This window comes from Rutidosis leptorrhynchoides, chromosome 9 (assembly GCF_046630445.1).
Source record: "Rutidosis leptorrhynchoides isolate AG116_Rl617_1_P2 chromosome 9, CSIRO_AGI_Rlap_v1, whole genome shotgun sequence".
Taxonomy (NCBI): Eukaryota; Viridiplantae; Streptophyta; class Magnoliopsida; order Asterales; family Asteraceae; genus Rutidosis; species Rutidosis leptorrhynchoides.
In genome coordinates this window covers 158,504,425-158,511,751 of record NC_092341.1, presented here as the reverse complement: position 1 = coordinate 158,511,751, position 7,327 = coordinate 158,504,425, and the positions used below count along the sequence as shown (strand labels likewise).

At 31.7% G+C, this 7,327-nt stretch overlaps 1 long non-coding RNA gene across 2 annotated transcripts; it reads left to right on the top strand.

The window, feature by feature from the left end:
• The first annotated feature begins 706 nt into the window (after window positions 1–706).
• Window positions 707–2,563, top strand: LOC139866476 (uncharacterized). Of its 2 annotated transcripts, none has more exons than XR_011765473.1 (4): window positions 707–1,253; window positions 1,601–1,646; window positions 2,220–2,276; window positions 2,352–2,563. It is a non-coding gene; the product is annotated as an uncharacterized lncRNA (long non-coding RNA). The 2 variants fall into 2 exon arrangements; XR_011765474.1 differs by having other exon boundaries at window positions 1,569–1,646.
• Window positions 2,564–7,327: the final 4,764 nt, after the last annotated feature.

Sequence of the window (7,327 nt, the reverse complement as noted above, 5' to 3'; positions counted from 1 at the left end):
CATTCGGGGGGAAGCAAAAACTTTTTTTTTTTTTCGTTTTTTGAAAAAACTTTATTCACGAACATTATAGATGAGATGAAAATATGAACATTTTGTAGAGACACTTTGTGATAAATGTTTTTATTTTGGCGGGAAAACGCTCGAAGAAGTAATATATATCAATTATCGTGTTTTTCGAGCATATGTTGAGTTTTTAGCTATTGGGGTTTAGATATTAGGGTTTATAGGGTTTAGATATTAGGGTTTAGAAATTTAGGGTTTAGGGTTTAGATTTAGGGTTTAGATTTAGGATTTAGATTGAGTTTTTAACACGAACGGTTTAGAGTTTAGGGTTCCATAAAACACCAAACCCTAAACTCTAAATCGGGCTAAATTTTACTTCACAAAACATGAAGAAAGACGTTCATATTCTTCACGAACAATATTATCTTGAATGTAATTTTTGTCGATCGTTTTCCCGCCTAAATAATGACATTCATCACGAAGTGTCTCTTCTAAATGTTCATATTTTCGTGTGAACTTGATGTCGGGAAAAAAAAATTCTAAAAAAAACGAATTTTTTTTTTTTTGCTTCCCCCCGCTTCCCCCCGATTGGTTACTTCCCCATTGATCCTGCCCCTATATCACTATATACATTAAAAGAGAGTCTCGATTAGCTAATAATTGTTTTCAAAACCCCCGTTAATTACCGTTAGATTAGATAATTACAGCATAATACCCTTTGATCCAACGGTCCCTAATCATCCACTTAAAATATTAGCTAATAAATCATTCTTGATAAAATTTATACCCTATATACCCTTAAAAAAAAAACACGCGGACCTTAAGGACATCTATTCGGATTTCGGATCCTTACCCATTAAATTACCCTAAATCAATTCATCTTCTTCATCTATCATTCTTCTTCCAAACCTAATCGATACCTAAGCCATTTTGTTTTATCAGTTAATTCTTCATCCATTATATATCCATCCTCAACATACTACGGACTAAACGCCCCAAATCAATTCATGTATTTCATCCATCCAAATCCTCAATTTGTTAATGTCATCAACATCCACCAAGCATCGCCAGGGTTCTAATCCGAATTTTCGGTAGGAAAAGAAAGCAAAAATCAGAGACTTTGAGTTCTTATAACTATTCGATTTATTTATTTGCAGGGTTTGGGATTTCTTTACTTAATTGATATGAAAAGAAAGCATAATTCAGAGCATCAACTACCAACCCTAACGATTGGATTCTTCTATCTTCAGGTTTTTGGATTTCTTTACTTAATGATTATTTTTACGGGATTATGGAATTGGGAATGGGATGGGATGTTCGGTTATCAGTTTATGTCATCCACATCAAGGAAGGCTCATCAGGTAGTAAGTTCCAAGACCATTAAAAAAAAGGCTAATTTCATAGTTCGATTATATTCCTTATTCAAATCAATAACGATAAATTTGCGATTCAAATCATTCATCGGATGTCGTTTTCAATCAATTAAAGGTGAGTTTTGATTGGAAATCTTTTTGTTTTGCTTTATGGATTGTTTCAATCTATGATGTTTCGTCGGTTGCCGATAGAAATTTTTGAGCCTGATTTTACCCTATTCCAGATGTAGAATTCTATCAATTCGATCTCTGGGATCTACCACTACCCAGGTCAATCCAGTTTATTATTCTTTGAACTTTTGTAATAATTTTTATGGTGTTGTTTTGTGTTAATTCATTATTTGTTTAGATAACATATGAGTTAATGGTTTATCTTATATCTTCTGTCCTTACATATATCTTCAGGCTTTAGATAGAAAAGGTGAAACTCTATCTACTATTTAAAGTTTTGAGTAAATGATAGCTGCTGTAAAACGGTGGATTAATATCTCTGTTTTCCGTTCTCAAGTTGAATGAACTAAATAGTATGATTGGGATTAGGACGTATTATTAATATTTAGAAGCTTTAGAAGCTACGAGTAAAGAAAACCTGCCCATACCAGATAGACCAACGATTCTTAGTCAAAATTATATTACGTTTGTTAGCTTACTGAATGCATATGTATCATCTGGTGGTTTGTAGATGAGGTTTGAGATTGAGATATTAAAATTTTAAATAGATATAGATAAAGATATCGCAGTACTTGATACACAAAATTTTTAGTGTTTTGTAAAGGAAACATGATTGCTTCATGAGAACTTTTTAGAATAAACTACTTACCTGAGGTTATGGTCAATATGTAGGTGCACCTGATGAAGTTAATTCAGAATATGCCACAGATTACTATTACAAAGCCTCAGGTAATAATAAGTAATTTGAATTTGTTTTATCCAAATAAATTTGTGTTACTTAGTTATTCTATGGTTGGTTGATAGTTTACGTCAATCAGCTAGACCAAGTGGGTCACCATGTATTTCTTTAGATAAAAGGGAACATAAGAGATGTTATCAAATGCTTGTGAACATGGTGAGGTTTTTGTTATGTTTTTATGTTTATATAGTAGACAAGTTGATAACGCTCTCAAGAGATCCAGTAAAATGTATTGAAACAGAAGGCTGGTGGAGAAATGATGCTGAATCAGAACATAAGCAGGTATAATCTTTTACTTTATGTTTGACTTTTCAACTTGAAGTACCTACCATTCACTGGCAATCCTTCCCTAACTATAACAACATGTAAACTTCTGACTTCTCAAGTCAAATTAATGCAAATTTGAATTTATGGTAATTTTAACTGCATATAGATCTTAATAGAGCATGCATACTTTCACTCATCCAGTCTGTAGGTTCAATATGTTAATAAATGAGTGTAAATACCCAAATTGTTAATCATTAGAGCCTAGCAAAAATTATTCTAATCCATTACTACTTTTAAACAAATGATTTGAAATCACATTTCACTACCCACACATCTCAACTATATAAATGCACATTATATGACTTTTGACCCGTTTAACCATTCGATTGACGTGACCCATGTCATTTGTGGCTAATATTTTGTAGTAGATCTATTAAGACATCTCTAATCTGATTCTGATTTTTAGGAATATAGGAAAGGCATTGTAATGAAAGGTAATGCTGATGTTGACTTCCAATGAAGCAAGTGGTCACGGGTTCGATTCCCTTCAAGGCAAATACCTTGGGGCGAGCTCCATTTAGTGACTGATTGACTAGAGGATGCTTTGCCTGGTAGCGGTGGAGGCCTGGCTTGCCGTTTACCCGGGGTTTACCAACTAGAGGGGAGCCATTATGGCTCGTCGCTAGGGGGTTCCTCGTTAAAAAAAAAAAAAAAAAAAAAATTAGAAGGAATAGTTTGTCACGAAACCAAACTTGATGCTTATGAAAAGAAAAGGAAACTTGCTATTTCTTTTAGCTATACACTTTTAACTCAAACTCGCGTGTTATACATATTTTATATATGTACCATAAGTGTGTGTTACCATATTAATGTATTTTTTGAAAATACAATTGTATCTTATGTCTTAACATGTGAAAATGCATCGAGACTCGAGAGTAATCATTAACTATATAGTCTTCTAATGTGCATGTTAAATTTTTAACTTCTTGAGTTGTCCCGCACGTAAAGGTCTATTTTAACATCATTTTATTTTATAATCTTTACAAAGGAAAATAATAAACGAAAAAAGATACGGAGTAATAGATTGCAGGGGCTATAGTCAATTAAAACCTAATTCATGTTAAACATATTAACATTCTTATATCTAAAATGGGTACAATAAATTAGCTATTATGTTCAATATATTAACATATTTAAGTCCCATATTAACATATTGCAGGTCATGTTTCACTGTTTTGGATCCAACGAATAAATTAGTGTTGTGTTTTAGAAGAGATTCTAATTCTTTCTAATGTCTGGACTGATGTGTTGAATTTATGGATACTTATGGAACTGACATTGGATGATGTTCGGTGACTGTTGAGTGTTGATAACCTGGATCAGATTCAATGTCAGATGAATTTTACTTTCTTTAATGTTGCTAAAAGTTGATGATGTCTCCGTGGACTATTGCAACTGACAATAGAATTTTGATAATCATTGGAAAATCATATGGGGAATTTAGGCAAGTGGTGAGTAAGAACTTTGATTGAGATGTTTATAGTACAACTGGTGGGCATTTATATGATTTTATGAAAGGAAATTAAGTGGATGATAGATGTATATGTCTGGTGGTTTAATAGGTAAGGTGTGACTTTTTGGGGTCAAACTTGCAATGTAGTGAATCATATTACATGGTGTTAGTTGGTACCTGTATGGAAAGAAATATGATTCATTTGATAAAAAAATGTTCAAAATTCGCATATGGGTCATATAAAATAGTTTTTTTTTTTTTTTTTTTTTTTTTTTTGGCTAATGTCCCCTTTTCGTAAAAAAAGAGAAAAAGAAAAATGCTTGACACATATACCTTATGTGCTGGAAAGTTTTTCTGGTATACATGTAGAATACATCTAACATGCCATGATAAACTGGTTAAAGTTTTCATGAAAACATGCCAACTTTTGTGGCTTATTCATATAAAACATATTGTTTACTGAACTTATAAGGCAAATACATGTTACATGTTAAAATAATTACTGAAGTTTGAGACTAAATCCAATATACAGTTGATCATCTACCTAACCTACCTTTAATCTGTTTCAATGTCTCACTTTTAGTAAATGCTATGGACATTCTGCTAATGCTTTAACACGTGTGACATTAGTTTAGGTGCTTACATTTGAGGTAGGAGACGACATAGAAAGCTAATTCAGCCAAATGATCGTTGAGTTTCAGCAGGTAATAACAACCATCAAATTTATAAATGGGTGTTAGTAGGGTTCCAAATTTCTATTAACTTAATCACTCATTGTTATAATCTAGAAGGCGCAAATTGCGTTATTTACGCTCACCTTCCTCCATCTATCTTGCAAAAAATGCATCATAAATTCATATGTAGAAACATACAAGTAGAAAATCTTATCATTATACTTTGTACATCATGATAAGTATTTTTTGGTTAGTTTGTTATTAATTACTCCCTTCATGGCCATCAATTCATAAATTCGATCTTAAATCATTTTTAAAGAAAACCTGATAGCTTCTCCTACCTTCTATAAGTTTCTTCATATAAGCCAATGGTGATTCACCCCTCAATGGGCATTGTGTGATACACAATGGGCCTGTTTGGGCCGAATCAAATATTGTGGGTATCAGTAGTGATACCAAAAGACAAGACCAAATCGTTTAGTCCGAAGATTCGATTGATTAATTTATAGATTCAATTTAAATGATACCCCATTTTTCTTAATATTCACGTATCCAAGACTGGGATGTAAGACAGTGCATATGCGCATCGGGTTGCTTGCATATAACATGGTCACGGACAGAAGAAAAAATCAAAATATTTTAGGGTTTAGTGTATAGGGTTTATTGTATAGGGTTTAGGTTTTAGATTTTAGAATTTATGGTTTAGGGTTTAGGGTTTAGGGTATAGGGTTTAGGGTTGGTGGTTTAGGGTTTAGGGTTTAGAGTTTAGTGTATAGGGTTTAGGGTTTAGGGTTTAGAGTTTAGGGTTTAGAGTTTAGAGTTTAGTGTATAGGATTTAGGGTTTAGACTTTAAAGTTTAAGGTTTAGATTTTAGAATTTATGAATTAGGGTTTAAGGTATAGGGTTTAGGGCTTACAATTTATGGTTTAGAGTATAGATATAGGGTTTCGGTTTAGGGTTTAGTGTATATGATTTAGGATTTATGGTTTAAGGTTTATGGTTTAGTGTATAGGGTTTAGGGTATATGGTTTGGGGTTTAAGGTTTAGAGTTTAGGGTTTAATTTTAGAATTTAAGGTTTAGGGTTTAGTGTGTAGGTTAAAGGGTTGGTAGTTTAGGGTTGGTTTAGGGTTTAGAGTTTAGTGTATATGGTTTAAACTTAATGAATAAAAAGGATTAACGTTGAGAGTTAATGGTTTAAGGTTTAGGAATTGCTATTTAGGGTTTACGGTTTATGGTTTACAGTTTAGGATTTAGGGTTAAGATTTTAGAATTTATGCTTTATGGTTTAGGGTTTAGTGCATAGGGTTTAGTGTTTTGGTTTAGAGTTAAAGGTTTAGAGTTTATGCTTTAGAGTTTAGGGTTTACTTTTTAGATTTTATGGTATAGAGTTCAGGGTTTTATGGTTTATAGTTTAGGGTTTAGATATAGGGTTTAGGGTTTAGGTTTTAGAGTTTAGGGTTTGGGGTTTAGATTTTAGAATTTATGTTTTAGGGTTTAGAGTTGGGTAAGGGTTTGTGGTTTAGGGTTTAGGGTTGATTTTGGGTTTATTGCTTAGATTTTAGAATTTTTGGTTTAGGGTTTAGGGTTTAGGGCTTGGGGTTTAATTTTTACAATTTATGGTTTAAAGTATAGATATAGTGTTTAGGTTTTAGGGTTTAGGGTTTAGGGTTTAGTGTATATGATTTAGGGTTTAGTGTATAGGGTTTAGGGTTTGGATTTTAGAATTTAAGGTTTAGGGTTAGGGTTTAAAGTTCAGTGTTTAGGGTAAATGGTTGGTGGTTTAGGGTTTAGATATAGAGTTTAGGGTTTAGAGTTTAGTGTATATGGTTTATGGTTTAGGTTATAAAGTATGGGATTACAAAAATTGAAATAATTTATTCTAACTACATTTACATGAGTCAAATATACGTAATATGTTATTTTTTTTTTAATTTATAGAAAGAAAAAAAAAATAAGCAAAGAATAGAGAAACAGTTATGAAACAACGCAAAAAAAAATGTTCCAATTGTTAGAATGACAATAGTAGTTGTTAATTTCAAACTATTATAATTAACGTACAATTATATTTTTTATTGTAAACGTACTTCACTGAGATGGGGAAAAAAGGTTATACATGTTCACCAAAAAAACGAACTGTATCAATACTCATGAATTATGCTTTGTTTATTTACTTTTTTTTTCCTTCTGAAAAGCATTAATGATGTACTATTATAGAGGGGGTGTTTGGACGATCTTTGTTTGCAAGTTTATTAGTTGTAGTACTATCTAATTAAAAGATTAAAAGATTAGGTATAACATAATATCAGTGTAAGCAAATGAATGCATCGAAAGGTAATTATTTGATTCATGTTTTGTTTTCCTCCTAGATTCAGTGTTTGGGTAATTATTAAGTTCATGTGTAGTTATCATTGTGTATATAATTGTATAGTTTAAAGTAACTTATAATAGTTTGCAGTTAAGTTAATGTTGATATTTTAGGAAAAAAGGTAGACTGGGATATACTTTTTTTTTTATATATATATATAAGGAAAACACTCTTTTATTTCTATGACAAGTACTACATTAAATTAGCATTTTAGTTTATTT